Below are 18,679 nucleotides of genomic sequence, written 5' to 3'. Positions count from 1 at the left end.
GATGAATCGAAGTGGATCGTAATCGAATTGAAGACAAAATTACCGTACGAAAGCAGATCGAACGAAGGCTAGGTGGTCAAAGAGGGATGAATAGGATTTTTAATTCGAAGGAAATCGAAATCTTTAGGTGTACTCTTTCGAGGAGGAAGAGTACACCTAAAGGTTACTCTAGGTGTACTCTAGGTTTAGGTGTACTCTATCTTCGGAGGAAAATAAATCTAATAATTTTAATAGGCGTCTAACTTTAATTTTTTTAATCACTTTAATGAGGTAAAATTAAATTCGATTGATTTGTATTCTTACAGAATCAATGTCAGACCAAAAGGTAGTTATTTAAAGAGAAAAAGAGTCCGTTGCAGTTAATTGGTTTTTGATTGATTCGAATCTCAATCGCTAATCTAAAGTTGCCAACTGTCAAAGCCTCCAGTCGCAGTGAACTTAATATAGATTCTCACACCCGCCTGTAAGCATAGCTTATAAATATTTTGAGGAATAAGCATCACTTTCCCTTCCCCTGCATCATCGTTTTCTTCCTTACATACCCACACACACTATCGGAAATTAATTAGGTGCCAGTTTTGCGTCCTTTCCACCACTCGGTAGCGATTAGGGTTGGGGGCACATAGGCATGAGGGGTGGACGAGAGTGGTGTGGGAATGAGATGAGTTCATGAATATTCATTCATTAGCCACAACCAATCGACTCCTCAGGAGCATTTTACTTTTCTCGCCTCAATCCCTATTCATTTTCGCGCCCATGCGATACACGAAATGGACGTAGGTGATAGGGACGTAGGTAGGGATTCATGTGAAGGTCGTAATATTCGTTTTAATATTGAAAAGCGACGGAAGCAAGAGGTTATCCCATTGTACTTGTTTGTGATGTCCCAAGACGTGATGCCTTCGTTAATTGAATATCTCTCCCTTCGTGGCTTTTCCTCTTTGTTATCCATTCATATTGTGAGGCCAAACGGCAGTGTTTTCAATACTGCCCCGTGTGCTGAAATTCTGCATACGTGCATCAGGATTCTTTTCCGTGATCGTTTTCAAAATTATTGGCGTTTTGTTGAAACGGCCATTGATCATGTCAAGGGTAACCGGGTGATAACTTCCTTACAGTAATGCTATTGCTATCCCACTGGTTTTCATGATAAGTCAACAATTCTCTTTAGTCGAGTGGAGTCTCTTTGAAGGAGTTCAATCAATACCTATTGGAACATTATTACGTTGTCAGTTTCACTTTAGCACTGGTCCAGGATCGATTTATTGTATAACAAACTTTTTAAAAATTAGATTTTTATACTTTGAAATTTGTTCTGACATTTCACGCAATGAACGGTGAACCTAAATCGCCTTTTTCTAGGTAAATTTGAGACTTCACGGATTAACTTTCACGGACCCGGATAACTCTGGGTTCCACAATAGGTCAAAACCGCAGTTTGGTGTATCTTGGAACCTCGCTTACAAAATAATGGCTCCAGAGTTTGTTTCACTCCTGTTTCATCATAGAATCTTTATGTAGCTTGGGTAAAGTCTTGATTCCGAGATCCGAGCCCTAAATAACCAGACGTAAGCTGCTTGTTTGACTGCCGACAAAAATCGACACATCTCCTTCTCTTTTAGTCTCCGATCTCACCCCTTCCATTTCCCACTTTCCGTCGGATCATCTCATCTCGATATCATTATCCTTTCTTTAATGAGCTATGATTGATGAACACTTCCCTCCTCCCCCACTTTTCACGATCGCCCTCATGAGCTGAAATACAACCCAAAGAGAGGGAGGAAATGGAATGGGGATCCTTGAGGAGAGTCTGCAATGGGGAACTCCCCTGGTGAGTGGTGGTAATGATTCGTGTGGCGATCTTGGCGACCCCAAGTACCACCACGGCTCGACGCGAGCGCCCCTCGACTCCTTTTATATAAACGATCATCGTCCAATCTATTCCTTCTATGACCGCGGCCGATAGCGAGTTTTCTTTTTTCGGTCCCCCCACCCCCTGGAAACGCGAAGCATTCATTCTCCCCAGGGTCCACTTATCTCTTCGTGTACATCTCGCCAGTTGAAAACCACACCCTTCTCTCTCTCTCTCTCTCTCTCTCTCTCTCTCTCTCTCTCTCTCTCTCTCTCTCTCTCTCCTCCTCTCCACATTGCTATACATACAGATAGCCCTCCTCCTCTTAGAACCTCTCCCTTGAGTGAGATCCAATCCCCTTCCCATCCCCTGTAGCCTCCATCCACGCCCTCACTCTCCCTCCCCATTATTGCCTTACCTCCCACTCCCAGATCGGTATTCAATAGCCTCGTCTCCTTCCTCCTGAATAATAGTGGCTAATCATCTAATCAATCCCAGTCGTCTTTTCTCCCTTTCTTACCCCGCATCCCTCCCCTCCACTTCCCTCTCCATTCGAGCTCTCTCCTCCCAGTATTCCTCCCCCACTTTCACCCCCTCCTCCCTTCTCATTGTCCTGCTTCCCACTCCTCCCGAGATGTAATACGTGCGTCAATACCTTTCCCCGCCGCCTCACCCTTGATGATCAGATCCATTGTCGATGGTTTAGCTTTTCCGTTTCCCGCCAAAATCACCGGAGATCTATTGCCGGACTCGGGTCGAATGCTTCACTGTCACGTCCGCAGGAAATGAGTTTAGTAATCTGTTATATGTTTGGATGTTCTCGCGTATGTTATATTCCCGACGTGTGATCGAATGGCAGAGTACCGCCAGTCTTAGACGTTCTACGTATCTGAATGAGAAACATCATCGCGTGCAATGTAGAACGTAGAACAAGAAAAGTCTCTTCAAAGGAAAATATAGCACTGAATTGATTATAATAATGGTTTCTGATCTTATTCTTTTGCTATTTAAGTGAAAACACTGGGAACCAAGGTACATTAAGTGAATTAATTACATTAATTGATATCCCAGCAGCCAAATCTCGTCATATACCTACGAAAAATTATAATAGGACTCAGCCATATCACCGATCAAATATTATTTTTAATCCTATTATTGTACACTTGAGGGGATCGAGATGGTGCGGGGGCTAGCGTACTGGCTTCCCACCCAGAGGGCCCGGGTTCAAATCCCGGTGCGGGGGCTAGCGTACTGGCTTCCCACCCAGAGGGCCCGGGTTCAAATCCCGGCGGTGTTGAATATTTTTCAGAGGTATCTCGATCCCTGCTTGAGGTGCTTTGTGGAGGGCACTTTGAGTGAGTACGCCGTCCGTCGGATGGGACGTTAAGCCGCGGACCCCTTGGCGCCTTTCGTAAAGAGTAGGCTAATGCCGACGCCGGGTTTCTCTCCACCCTTCATCCTTTCCTATCCATCCCCTATGGCGCAAATGACCTCAGCTGTCGGTCTCAGCTGTGCTCAGCCTCCCCTCAAAACTACTACTACTACTTGTACACTTGAAATTTCCCTTGAATAGGAAATCCATTGGTTTCGTTGCCGTGGAGGCAATGAGCAATGCGAGAAGAATCACCGCCTGTTGCCAAGGGTTTAGATTATGGTAAAACGGGAGAGCACTCGATAAAATTCATGTTCAGGAAACATAGTCCTTATCGAGAAAATTAAACAGACACATTCGTCTTCGTTGGTGTCACAAGGACTTCACATAATGCTCACACGAAGATCTGTTGCCATATCAAAAAACTGAAAATCCCGGAAAATATATTAAGCGCGCTCATATTAAACGTAAACTTCCGCTCCTAATCGTGCGAGATTAAGCGTATGCCCATTTATACGCAGCTGCTATATGACCTGCAGCCGGATTCGACATGATCGTTTCCGTACATGCATAAATCGCTGGCATAACTCTGCAACACGGAAAATTTATCTCCCCTCCTTCCGAGCCCTCCACCACCCTTTTCATTTCCTCTCTCGTTTCGAGGCAAGGCAATAATCCGCAATATTCCTGGCGTCAAAATACATCACTTCAACTCATAAACCATACAATAATCGATCCCATTAAGCCAATAACTGTATATGTATACCTTAAGCTCTTCCCTACCCGGTTTCTCCGCCCCTTCCCACTCTCAGATTTCTTCCCCCGCCGCCTTCCCTTTCGGGGCCATTCCTCGTCTATTAACGGCCGCGTCTCCGTGAAGAAGATATGTCCTCGGCTCTGCGGCCAGGAAGCCAGTGGTGGGGGAGTTGGGGAACTGGATTTGCCACCAATAGCAGTAGCGCCTCAGGCTAGGCGTATTTGCATCTCGAGCGAGGGACCAGAAGCATCGAAGGAGTAAGGGGAAATCTTGGTTTGGAAAGATATAGGGAAGAAGAGAGTATATTCTAAAGAATAGGGTGGTGAAATGAGTAGGAGAAAGGCTGAGGGAGGACGGAATAAGGAGCAGCAGGCGAAACAATATTGATGCGTATAAAATGCAATTATCTACAAGTATTTTTGTTGAAATTGTTCACATAATAATATTTATTTACTTTAAATATCTCCTAGTTACTGCGGAGAACAGAAGCATTATTATACGGTCAAAATTATATGCTTATTTTCGATGAAATTAGTTTCCTTCTATCATGATAATTTAGCTAATTTAGTCACTAGATAAGTTATCCTGATCTATGCCGATTTTGGCCAAGAAAATAGTTTACCGAATTAAATCGTAATGAAAATAATATAATAAAAGAGATAAAATCAAACAAATTACACTCTTATATTCTTATGCCATTAATTGACCAATTATGTAATTTTTAACAAAAGTAGTATCCAGATCGAATAGTACAATTTGACCGAAATAGAGGCAGCGGTGGAGGAAATCATTAGCATAAATTGTCTACGCCGGAGAGATTAACGTGTAAATGTGCCCGAGTTCTTCATTAGTAAGTTCATAATATGAAAATTTGAACTGATTAATCCTGCGTAAGTTATTGAATGTGTCTTAGAAAGTTTTCAGTATCTTGATCTAGCTCAAATTTATTTCTATTTTCTATATGCGATATTATTATCTGCAATTCAATTATTTGTATTTGTTGTTTCGATATTTATTTTCCCAATTTAATTCGGTCTTTCATCAATATTAATTACCGAAAATTAGGATCGTAGGTTAAACTAAAAATTTAATTAGCGGGTCTTGGGATGCACAATTGTATAGGGCAAAGAGATGTATGTTTATTATATCGACGGAAAATATAATTGAAGAGTTTCTTCTGCGAAGGCGCACAATTCTCAAATCTTTGCAATAAGCAACAACTTCTGCGATTAAAATTTGTCATTATGTTCTTACTTGAATAATTTGCGTGTCCACGGGAGTTGCCAGTATGAAAATTTCGCTCCCGAAGTCAGGAAAGGTGGTTGCTCCAACGTACAGATCGAGAACGAGGCCGCTCAAGGATCTGAGTAGGAAATGAAAGAGGGTATACGAGTAGAGTAGAGAAATCGATTATGAGGCTCCCGAGGGATGGGCAGGCAGATAATCGAGTTGTGAGCGGTGTGGTAAGACACCAGCCTCGACAAGTGGAGGTTGCCTCCTTAGATGAGTGACCACTACAGTAAGAGGCAGTTGCTATTGATCACCCGTGGCCTGCTATGGTGTCTCTTGTCACCTGTCGTGGACATCTCAAAAGTGGGTGCGTGCGATTGGGACAGCCGCCGCGTTTAGATTGACTGCTTTGCATCACGCGAGCACTCACTGCTCCCCCTCGAGGGCGCGCGCACATGTGAGGGGGTCGAGCGTAAGGAAATTTAGAATCCGCTCGTATGGAAACTGAAGATTTTATATCCGAGGCATAAGGAAGAGCAAAGGAAGAGAAACAGCTGAGTGAAGGAAAGGTAGACTATCCTTTTCAACGACCGTGAATCTCCGCAAATTATTCCATGCTGAAAGTTTTACATCCCCGTTTGCGAAAAACTCGTTTTTTTAGATATTTTACTTTTATCGTTGTCCACGTACCGCAAGTATTTCTGTAGCACTCGATGGTTAAATTCTCCACGATGTGCAACGTATTTTCCGGGTCATAAATTAATCTTAATGTCTGCACCGTTCACCTTTCCTTTAACATGAAAATTAAACTTTTGGTGTGGTTCCATTTGTTTATTATTCGGTACTTTTATGGGTGAAGTATTTTGTTTCTTACCTAGGTTCAGAATAACTACAATCTTTATCGAATTTCTGAAGAACTTAAGAGCACATTGAAAAATCAATAAATCAAGCTAAGATAACTATTAATTGGTTGCAGCCGCTCGCTTTATTGACTTCATTAATTGCTCATTACCTGTCGGCTAACCCCCCCCCCCCCCTACTCTTCCCCGTCTATTCGAACAGCGTTAAGTCACCCATCAGGATATTTATCTCGTCGCGGGAATATGTATGAAGCAATTTTTTTAATCATATATATTACCTTGGCTTATCCCCCGCATATCGACATTATTCTTAACACTCCTACTACGTCGTACTGCTGGCAATGAGCAGACATTCACTTAGATGTCGCCTCCAATCACGAACCCCAGCCGCGCGGGTTAAGTCGGGCCACTTCTTATTGCTCTTTGCAATCGAGACAGGTATGAATTGCATCGGTTTATTTCCTCTGAGAGATGGAAAGAGAGAAACAGATAAAAAAACCACGCCCTGCCTTCTCTCATTGGGAGCGTCTTCGCCACCACTGTGAATCGGACAATCAATTGGCTCCGTAGTGGGTGGGAGTAGTCGAGGAGTGTTAGAGTGAGAGCGGGGAAGGGTAGGGTTGGGGTGTGATGGAATTGGGCGTGACGGGGGCAGGGGGTGTGAGGAGGGGCCGAGGCGGTGGGAGTCCATTTTAATTGAATCGGTGACATGTGAGCGCAGCCGACCTCTCCCATTCGTGTTAAGGAGAGCTGCCACCCGAGTCACTCCACCCCCTCACGTTCCCATCGCTCTCCCACCCCCCACAACCCTCGCACGTCTTCTCCTGCCACTCTCCTCGTCCTCCTCCACCCCCTCCCAATTCTGCAATCGCCCTGCTCCCCCAGGAGTCCGCGGCCTCCATTTCGCCGTTGTCATGTGGAATCACCTCTAGTGATTACAAACTTCTTCGCTCACTAGTGTTGATTTCCATCATGCAATCGGTTCCCATCCTTGTTCGCGTAATCGGATCAATCAGAATCGTTTGATTTTTTTAGATGGATTTTGGATGGATTTAACTTCTCAAAGAGTTGAAAAGATATTTGAGGTTCTATGCCTCCTTGATGGCCGCCGTTAAGAGGCGGATAGAAAATTAAAAGGACTATAAACATTTTGGAGCCTAGTTATTTTTATGGGTATCTTCGGCGACTTTTGAGCCGCTGGGCGGAAATGATATATTCCCTGAATAGTGGGGATAAAAGTAAATTGTCTGTGTGATGTGTACATATTGGTCCATTTGGTTTCCGCTTTGTATTCTTGCTATAATAGGGAGAAGATACCTTTAGCATATAACTTAGTATGTCCCCAACACAATGTCCCAAGAGGTGAGTGAATCAATGGCAGTCTGTCCTTCCTCTTGCCTCTCTTCTTGTTACCTACGCATTAGTAGCGATTTAATGCACGTAATAACGGAAAACCTGGTGAAAATTCTTTCTATCACTTTTATTTCTTTTTGCTATTTTTACTGTCGTTTCGTGGTAATTAGAAATCGGAAAGTTAGGATAGCATTATTTTAAAGAAACCATCTTGCAATCATCTTCATTTATCACGTTAAAATTTTCCGTCCTTGAATATTGTGAATTTCAAAAATACGCTGTGAAAAAAAGTTCACCGCATTTTCTCTATAGTACTTAAGTTAAATGTATTATTATTCTCCTCAAAATGACATACCTTGATCTAAGGCGTGCCAAAATTAATGAAAGACCGTTGTGTCCAACATAATGGCCACGGATAATGAATTTTGAAGCATCCGTGGATATTACGAAATGTATCTTCTTTTTTCTTTTCCATTAGATTGCCACACTCGCAGTTATTATGTGAGGCAAATAAAATATGATATTTTCTTTGAACAACTTATGTATTATGAAATAGGCATTTTATATTTTCCTTTCCACTACACTCATTTACGCGGGCATAGTGTCTGATTTGGAAAGTTTTATTGTCCCAATAAAGGTTCCGGATGTCCTTAACTCGGAGAACCCTAGCAAAATAGCTATTGAAGCTATTACTATCACTTGTATAACGATAATTAAGGCTCTCATTACTTCCATTTAAGTTTTTTCATTAACTACTCCCATGCATCAATACATGACTGCAATCCAGAAAGGGCTATGCCTGAAAGTTTGCCGAAACTCATTGGTTCTTAGGTTATAATCCACCGTGCACTCTGGCGTCGTTTTTCAATCAATTTCGCTGCAACCATTCGTCACCCCTTCCACCACGTTGTAAGCTCGGTGCGAACGTCCCTCCCCATTCGCTCGCGCCCCCCCTCCCCAACACGAGCGGCAGCCATCAGTCTTCGACTTTAAGTGCCAACAGGAAGCGGACTCGGATTGGTCAAGACTCCAGACGATGGAGCGGCATTTCTTCCAAGGCTACCGGATTCCAATACCCGGATATTCAGGACGCGGCATTACAGTCCTTCCCCCTCCCTCTCGTCTAAAAACCTTTGACTTGATTGGCGCAGAATTTCCGATTATTATTTAGCTTCTGCCATCGCCTTTGTGCGTAAAGCACTAAGGCAGGCTCCGGCGTGCATAACCTATAACGCGGATGTTCCGTTCCCCCCTCCGCCTGCCTACGCGGTGAATGAATTACTCTTACGGCACGAATTCGCGCTCGATGGAAAGTTTATCATAAGTACTTTTGATGAATTGACTCCAATTACCTCGCTCTATGGATGCGGGCAGAACACGAGGTACAAGTCTCTCGAATATTGTTCCGTCGGTGATTTCAACGCTCGGCTTAACGAGCACGTCTCGGAATTCGTGTACCGGAGTTTAACAAGCCCCGTATTAGTCAAATAAATTCTGATACAAAAGTGATCTTGCGTTTCCCACCCAATGATTGGCAGGAAGTAAACTCGAGCATTTATTGCAAGGCTGCAAGTAAGAACAGTGCGCGAGAGCTTATCGTTTTGATATTTCAATTATTCATTCCAATCCATTCAGAGGTATACTTTCCTATCATTAGCCAATTGAGAGTTATGCAAATAAATTCCATCTTTATCGATGAGTAACACCAGGAGGTTTTTTTATGAGTACCTAGTTCACCATGGAGGAAGCGTACGGGTAATTCTCCGTTAATGCAGGATGTGCTTAACGCGATTTCATAATAGCTCCATCGAAAGGGAAGGAGAGAGCGCGCATGAGAAGGGGAGAGAGAACTCCTGACCTTCCACGCAATTAAATATTTTTTCCCTCTTTTGCCGGGTGAATGACGACATTAGCCTCAAAACGACGAGACCCAAGACATATCGCTCCTTTGTACTTTCACGGTGTCACACGGTACGCCTAACTCCGTGCGTTGTATTCCAGGAGGGGAGGCAAAGACATACGAAAGGATAGAGAGAGGAGAAATGGTATCCATTGTTTTCTGGCATCCGGATCGTTTTGAGCCTAGAAAACGCTACCATTATACAGATTTGTGTCCTTTGAGTTATCTTTCTGAATATTCTTTAAAATATTACCGCACGTGCAGGTGAGCTTGATCACTTGCAGCATTTTCCATTTGTGTGTATCTATTATGAATCATCCACGTTCATCTAAATACATTTTTCTTCAAATTTAGTATTTTTTTCTTTAATCTCAAACAAATAATTTGCACCATAAATGTTTGTATAAAGAAATAATTTATTAATATTATTGATCAATTGTCCACATTATCATCCATTCCCATCTAGACAAAGATACAGAATCTCACAATTGGCTCTGGAGCTATTGGAGAGCATTGAGCCTTCCCACAGTTTTGCTCGTGTGCCATCGCGCCGCAAACATTCTACCCTTCCCCTCCCTCTCCCACTTCCTCTGCTCGCCACCTCAACCCTTCGATTCCCCTTCCAGGATCTCGCTCGGTTCGAGTGAGAGGGAGGAGGACAAAAAAAAGACGGGTGGGCGCGGTGTGAGAGGGAAAGCGAAATGGATGTGGACGGGAGGAGCCGGACGTTTTCGAAGAGGATTGTGAATCACTCGCCCCTCTCGCAAACCTGAGAGAAGAGGGAGAGAAAGTGAGAAATCCCACGGCCTTGGGAATTGGAGCCTCGCGCGCACTGGTGTCAAGCGTTGGTGGCGATGCATTGTGAAGCATTCCACTTCACCCTCGCGAGGCGTTATGAGATCGTGGAGGGACCTCATCATTTCAGGCCTCCATCCTCCTCCTCCCTCTCCTCATCCGTCGCCCCACCGCTCAAACCCTCTTCCTTCACAGCCCACCTCGACGACCGGCTATTATCCCCATCTCCCCGAGCAAATCGTCGACCTTCCCTTGCCGTTTGCGCGCTCAGAAACATTGCCTCCGTACATCTTTCCCCACGGCGACAATCGTAAAGAGATATGTGTCACCCATTACTGCCACGCCCCTCCCCCTCCGCCCCGAGGAGGGATGCTGTGAGGCGGTCGGCGCGTTGTCTCGTGGTATTGCACGTCGCGCTGTTGTCCCCAAGCGTTGATTTGTCGATGGGGGACCCCCGGAGGTCTCACAGGTGAAGTACTCTCCGGAGTCCGAATGGGATATTTGACGGCTCCCTCAGTCTTTGCACGTGATGGATGACGTCCATTATTGTAATGCGAATCGGTTATTAGTGTCGCTACACTCACACAATCCGACATCAAGGTAGATGGAGGTGTATTAGAAGTGAAAAATTGTCTAAAGTAGTACTTTTGCCCTACACCAAGGAGAAGGACATTACGCTTATCTTGCAAGCCATTGAAAGCCAGATTACTGTGAAATTTATACATTCAATTAAATTGAGTCTGGCGTTTGATTATTTACTGTGGAGATTATTCTCATTCTCTCTGTCATGGTAACGAAGGAAAATCATTTTTTTGTCAAAATTATGAATTTATGAACTAGTGTTAATCCGAGTAGAATACAAACAAGGGTATGGTTTTCACTCATGTGGAACGCTGGAGAAAGAAATTAATCACTCCATGCGTGATTCCCATTTCTAGATTTGACAATTTGATTTATAATACTGGCAGCACTTTGAAAGGGATTTCCTCCGTCCTACCGGATTAATGTGCATAATGTGGATATATTCTGATTACATTCACATGATAAGTTTCTCCGATGTAATTCAGTATTTAGTTAGGGATGAAAGTGGCCTAGGAGCTCTGTATTTTCAAAGGGTTAACTGTTTTTTATTTCAAATTATAAACTTGGTATAATGTAATGGTTTCTGCTGTGAGCTTTTTTATTGCTCGTAGGCATCAGATGCTTTTGAGTAGGATCTTTGTGTACCATTGCCGTTAATTCTTACAACTAACCCACTTCGGCCGGATAGATATTTTCAATTCCGACCCGGGTGTCACCGGCCCTCCTTTAGCTTGAATATCATCGTCCTGAGCTCTCACGCCAAACGAAACCAGAGTGTGTTAAAATAATACGCCCTCCAAAGAGAGACGCGCACATGTTCGAACTCACGACGTATGCAAAAATAACTGGAGAACCCTCATTTCTCTCCCAAACGTCTCATTCTCTTCCCTGTCCTTCCTCCACGTACTCTTTCTCTCTCTCTCCCTCCCCCTTCCCTCCCTCTCTCCTCTAAGCCTCTTTCACTCCCTCTCTCACTTGCACGGCCAAGGAAGTACCACTCATTAATCACCGTCCTTAAGGAGAGCGTAACATATTGTGAGACGTCATAAATCCGAGACAATGGGAATGTATCATTAGAACCTCAACGGGAGGCCCTTCCGAGGCGTTGAGCCCCTCCCTCGCCGGATGGCGTTGTTGTCGAACCAAAAGGGTTGGGGTGGGAGGGGACGGTGGAGAATTGGGCGGCGGCAGGGTGGGGGGAGTGTGGAGGTTGGGAGGTGATGTTGGACGGCGAGCAGGGGAGAGGAGGGCGGCATTTCCATCTTGTCTCCTCACGCCCTTCCTCTCGCACCTTTCCCTCACTCTCCTCCCCTTACCCCCCTCGATTCCTCCTATGACCCCCGCCTGTCAGAGTATCACCTCTCTACCCCCTCTCGATTTATGACGACAGAAAGGATCCCGGCGTCGGTACACTTGACGACCGTTGTTTGGGAGGAAGACCAAAATTATTAGTGGGGGACGTACGGCGTTTGAAGTTTCCTTCGCGGGGGCTTTACGTAGGTGCGTGTGCGTATGCTCGGAGGGAGATGTGGGAGGGTGAAAGTGTCTAAGTGTAAAGAAGTGCCCACTAATGGTTATGCGTCACGAAGTAATATCTCCTCTGCGGACCTCCCACAGGTCAGTTGCTAATGATTAGGCGTGGTCCCGGTTCATTTGAGCGCCTTAGTTCACTCTGGAAAAAAATCCGCGATGGAAGCTGAGGGGCAGTAGCAAATGAGTCTGGGTTTTTTTTCGGAGGGGAGTTATGCCATCGAGAATTAGGAAATTTGCTGTCACAGCGTTGAGAAGCCGAAATTTTCTTAATTCTTATCAGCTGAAAATAAAAATCTGCCAATAGAGAGTCGGGTGTAATGGGATTGAGAAATCAAATATCTTGAACCTTAAAAAAAATGAGTCAAGTGTTCATAAGTATTCCAGCTTAGTTCTGCGATAAGCTATCCAGCCATTCTACTCTTACTATAATGCATGTACCGTGCTAATGTACATGCCTTAAACGAGAGAAAACTATGAGTGTATTTAGATAATTTAAGTTACTGTCTATTCGTTTTTTAATTAAATTCATTTTTACGACGTATTATGAGAAAATGATTCTTCGGGATGTCATTTATATACGTATTTACCATGATACATTTTGGTATATTTTTCACTAAAATTTCAACGTAGTTTCCTGAAGAATACACTTCTGAAACCATACTAATCCCTTTTTCAATGCCAAAAATCCCTTTTTTCGTTGAATGCACCAGACTTTAGATTGAATATTTTTTTTATTATATTAGATTTCATGATTCCCTTTATTTTGTTGAAAAATATTGCCTGTTCAAGTTGCACATGATTTCGGAGAGGCTGGATGCGATAGTCAAATCTATCAGCCTCGAATCTATCATTGCCACCCAAATATAAAATACGAGGCTTGAAGATCGGAATGGGAATATCTAAGCATTTGCGTGTTTTATCAAAGGAGGTGCCTTTTTAATATCTTCATGAGGAATAGCGAAATAAAAACGTTGAAAAACATATTCAAAAATTTTTCAATTCTCATAAAATAGAGTTTATCTGGACTTGGAATTTTGAGGAAAACTGTCACATTTATGTTTGTTTCAAAGCGTGGCGCTCTAACCTCAATAATTAAATATCTTGAAGGGATGTAAATGCGTTATAATTATCTAAAAATATCATAATCTTATAGTTAATTCCACCTGGGAAGGATATGCTAATTTTTCTTCATGGCGCTGTGAAATGACAAGGCATTACTTGTGTTCTCAGCGCTTGCGTATTGCATAATAGTGATATCGGGGAAGTATTGTCACCCACTGCCTGCTATTAAAATGATACATTTTGGATTAATCCCGGAATATATACACAGGAGTAACAGTGAATAACTCTCATCGTTGATACATGGACGGAAAAATGAGACTAGAAAATCTGAGGTCACCGAGGTAAACACATAAATTCACGCGGAGATTTTCGCGTACTTTGTTGCAATAACCCGTATAGGTACACTCCTCTGCGCACCCAAACTGAAAATGAATAAAACCTCTTCTTAAGTGATCCCAGTAACGGGGTTGTTAATGTCCGGCATATGATGCTCGCGAACTTAGTGTAAGCGTTGCTTTAGAGGAAGTTATATAAATATTATTCTTTATTTATTCCACAATAACCTCGTATTTAGTTAACCTAGATCCCACCATAGCCAGAATCCGAAACGCTACTTTCTCATATTCAATGAAACAAGATTTCCTAGTTATTAAATAAATTAAAAAGATAACGCTATAATAAATAAAAAATGCGATTCGATCCTTTCTTCGACTAAGTTATGCATAATTTGATTATTTGTCGATTTGTGCCTTTAACTTGAAATAGTTTGGCGATTATTATTTTGTGAAAAAAATTATTCTTCTTCACAGGCGTAGGCATTTCAATCGGACTTCCATTGTCGGGGTCTTCCATTTAAAGACTTCTCCTCCAGTTCGGGCAAAATTATTTGCTATTTTTGTTTTTATTACATTTCTGCAATTCCGTTAAAGTAATGAGGGATGCTCTAAAGGTACAGCCTTAACCTTAAGCCCAGTGTTCATTGCCTAGGAAAATTCTATGTTATGACCATGCACTTCTGTCTTAAGCAATCGCTTAAAGCCCACCACATGGGGGGAAGGAGAGTCATATCTTCAACCCTTTAGGAGGAGTAAACGTAAAAAGTTGGGAATTTTTCAGAAACTGAGGGAGCGCGTAAGAAGAAAGTAATCAAATTTCAGATTTAATGCGAGTTTGCATACATCTTTTTAAATATATGCGAGTCTCGAAGAAGATATCTTACTATTATATGCTGAAAATTTTATATCATTCGCCCTCTAGGAGAATGGAATAAGGTTTCAACATCTATGGTCTGGAAAATTAATATTTTTTGTATACTTTGCGTTTTATAGTAAAATGTTTATACTTAAGTTTCATATTCTTTGCGGGACTCTGAACGAGGGGCTAGTTACCATTTATTAAAGACATGAATATTCTATGTTTATATGTATGTATATATATATATATATATATATATATATATCCTATTTGTTAGGTATGGTATATGTAAATAGTATATCGGTTTCCATGATTCGATTGCCGCAGTAGGTGGGATTTTCAAGCCCTAATTATTCCAAAGCAGGGGACCTCATGAGTATTTGTTAGTTTTTGTTGTATGATGATCACTAAGTTTGTAGGAACAGCAGAAAGAATTAACATGGAAAGCGCATGGTGATTCTAAAGTTATTTGCTGGATTGAGTCTCCCGCCATATAGATGAAAGACGGACTAATCAAGGAAGGGACTATGCTCCAGAAAGATACTCTTGACATTTGTACTCAACGAAAAACTTATGATTATTTTAAAGTTTCAAGATCTTACAGAAAGAAACTGAAGTTGACCCCTCACTTAGTTTTAGTGCTAGTACTGCTTTTTAAAATTGAATATATGAATACTTGAATAGCATTGAAACGGAATGGAGAGTTTACAATATTCTGAAACTCTTCCCTCTTAGGGTATGTCTTCTTAACTCCGCATAAAAACTAGTAGGAAGGCACCTAATGATCTTTAGCGGGAGAACAATGCTGTTAAATATGACAGCATGTGCACAGATAAAACTAAGTCGCTAACTATTATTAAGAAAACATAACTCTCGTGGGATGAGAAGAAAAATGAACACATTTTAAGAAATGTAATTCAGTTACAAGCAAAAACTCCCGTAATAAATTCTCTTTTGAGGGAATGGAAAACCCCGTAATAAATTCTCTTTTTGAAACCTAGCATCTGCTATCTGAACCCCTTGGTCTCAAACTGGCGGCGTCCTTTTTCTATCAATCACAGCCGCTTTCATTTTAAAGTCGATATCTTCTCGTTGCCCCTTTAAGGCATCTTGGCTCCGCGGACAAGACAATCAGGGAGAGAACGAAAAATAAAAGAATATGACGGAATATGGAGGAAAGAGAATAGAAAACTGCGGTCAGCTGTTTGAATGAAAATCGTGACCGCAAAACCTCCGGCAATCGCATTCTTTTACCTCAGTGGAGTAAAAGACGAGTGTTCAAACATCTTAGTGTGAGCTTAGAGAGGGAAAGTATAGATTGGATGCCTAATAGCCTCTGAAACCGCAGGGGTCACGGTACTTTTCCTAAGCTTGGCAATTTAGCAAAGCGGAAAATTGTTAAAACCCTATAGCATACTGGAATCAAGTAACCACAGTGTAAACTCAGTTAAATAAACATAAATAAAAAATGACGCGCTTTTATTGCGAATGAGGAGTTTACACACAAGTGTTTAGGTCTGTTAGAAATCATTTATCGACAACATATCTTGTCCCTCCCGTCTCATTTCCAGATCCGCTTTCAATCTCGGGTTACTGGATTACTGGCAGCTTTTTTTTCATCGCCCTCGTCAAGCATTTTCATAATGTAAACATTCTGCGGCATAAGAATTTTTTGTGCTGTATAAATAGTGCAATAATAGTTAGAAATTACTGTTCACCTGCAATAGAATACGCACCAGTTTAGCACGACCAGCTTGCTATTGGCATCACAAATGCGCTCGTGCGCGATTAATCTTTCCTACAAACTTAAATACGGAAAATTGTTTAGCAACGATTTTTTATACATATATTTATTGTAATTTTTTATAAAGGTGACCGGATGTACAAATATCTCAGAGAAGTATAATGAAGACAGCATGAAACAACTTGCTTGTAAAAAATGAGACTAAATGAGACTGTTCCATTATTGAAACATTTAAACGTAGCTATTCTGTTTTAATTCTGATAAAAGGAACAACAAATATAGTATCTATTGTATGTAATATATAATAAATCTAATAAATAAAATAAACACTACTTCTGCTGTAGAGTCCATCGTGATCTCAAAAAATAAGAGTGTAGTAAAATATGTGGGCTCCTCTATTATCGGAACTGAAAGTCGCGTCTTCAGATTGCATGCAATCGGTGACCATGCGATATTATAAAAGTATTGCTAAAACTCTTGGCGACTGACAGCTCTGTGGCTGTGGAAACTGGTATTTCATCCCCTCGTCATTCCGATGGTGCATCTTCTCCGGTTTCAATTTTGTAATTTTCGAAAGATACAAAATACTCCACAGTCGGATGTGGTGAGTGTCATGGAATGGCGCCAGCGGTGAATAAAACAGGAGGGTTGAGTGGTAAATGGTCATGAAAGGGAGGATGAGGATGAGTGTATAAAAGGAATAATGAGAAAGGTGGAGCGAAAGCAAGGGATGAGAACAAGAGTGGATGGGCAGAATTGCTGGTCAGTTAATGTTGGGAGGGAACTGGGACGGGAGGGTAGGACGCGAAGAGGAGTGGACGAGATATCTTGATGAAAGATAAAGCACCGTAGGAATGGAGGGAGGGGGAGGAGGACCATTTTCCTTTGTGTTGAGCGGTCAAGTATTTCACGAGCGATTCCAATCTAGGGAAGTGAATGAATCAAACCGAAAGAGTAGTCTTTCTTTCGCTCACTGCATCCCTTCTTCCTTTTTCCTCCTATCCTTCTTGTTATCCGGGGAAGATCGGGATTCTTTTTACTTCCATGTTCCTGCAGGCAATGAGGTTGCTCGGTATTTCCGTATGAAACGTGATGGGTGTAAGGGTTAAATTGGCAATGGCAATTGGATTGGGTAGAAGAAAAAAGTAAAAGTATACGTAAACAGTTTCCGACGAGTATAAGTAACTTAAGCTTTTTTAAAGGTTTGGGACGTATCAACGGTAGAAAAGGTGGAAGTTCAACTGAATTGGGCTGAAAAATGCAGTGTACTCTTAGGTTTCCCGTGAGGAAATTGATGTTGACTGTATTTTTCTATGAAAATTTTACTTCAAATTTATCTACTATATACTCGTAAACTCATTTTTCCTTCGTGCGTGCGATAGTTTCTAAGAGGGAAGTATGAAGTACACCATACTCACCTTAACTGGAGCAATTGAAGTAATTTATCCTTTAGCATACTGACACTTACATATCGCTGTTGTTTTTTTGTTTCTGTCTCCATCCCTGATATTTTCCAGCATAATTTTATCTTTTGCATGTTGAAAAAACGCTCCTTGTGTACATTTTGATGTATAAAGTCAAACATGAACTTTTTATTCAACATAATATTTTAATGAGGACTTGGGAGAAGAATCTGTCACTTTGCAGATGGAGAGCAATATTTCCCTTAAGTCATCCATAACTCACATCTCCGTTGATGAAAAACTAGATAATGGCGCTCGGAAAGAATCCAGATCGTTTTTGTGGAAGCATAGGCAATGCTGACTTCCTTTTCACATAATATTTTGGCACATTTCCAATAAAGAACTGTCGCAATCCTAATGGTAACTTACAAATGGCGGATATTTAATGTAAAAATAAAGGTCAGACGTACCGTCATTGCAGAGTTAAAAAAAGCGATGTTTTTTCCCCCCAAAGCTTTGTGAAGAACCTTTCTTTTACCGGATGCGCCCATTTTAACGAGCATTTAAATATGACCTTTAAATTGCATTTGTCTCTGGAAGCTGTGAATATTTTCGCTGTGGCAGGGAGGCCGTGAGTAGCTGCGGTGGGAGGAGCTGCAATTGAAGGCGTGGCACGCAATGGGAGTGGGAATGGAATGCAAATTAAGGGTCTCCCCATCCATCCGCTAGAATCCCGCGAAGATTGCTAAGTGCGACTGAGTCGAGACTGTGACTTTTTTCTCACCTCATTTCCTTCAGTGTGCTATTTCGGCCGCGGAGAACCTCGGCAACGCATTATCCCTGACTGATAATAATACATTTTCTCCCGGCCGACTCAACGAAATGGCACGGAATATGTAACGGATTCAGGATGTGCCGTAAAGTATGGAAAAAGTCCCCTCCCCCAGAGAGAGATAGGTATAAAATCGAGTCGTGTGGGTAGGGCGAGGAGGGAAAGGGAGGACCGGTGTGAGGACGGGTAGAGGGCAGATGGATTCATGTA

General features: G+C 42.1%; 1 protein-coding gene across 1 annotated transcript in view; it reads left to right on the top strand.

Annotated features, from left to right (window-relative positions):
* Nucleotides 1-18,679, top strand: part of LOC139688183 (Krueppel-like factor 6) — a 354,621-nt gene that overhangs the window by 258,148 nt on the left and 77,794 nt on the right. The window lies entirely within an intron of this gene.

The sequence above is a fragment of the Hetaerina americana genome, unplaced genomic scaffold (genome assembly GCF_022747635.1).
Source record: "Hetaerina americana unplaced genomic scaffold, ioHetAmer1.1.p SCAF_2, whole genome shotgun sequence".
Classification (NCBI taxonomy): domain Eukaryota; kingdom Metazoa; phylum Arthropoda; class Insecta; order Odonata; family Calopterygidae; genus Hetaerina; species Hetaerina americana.
This window is presented reverse-complemented; position numbering and strand designations above follow the sequence as displayed.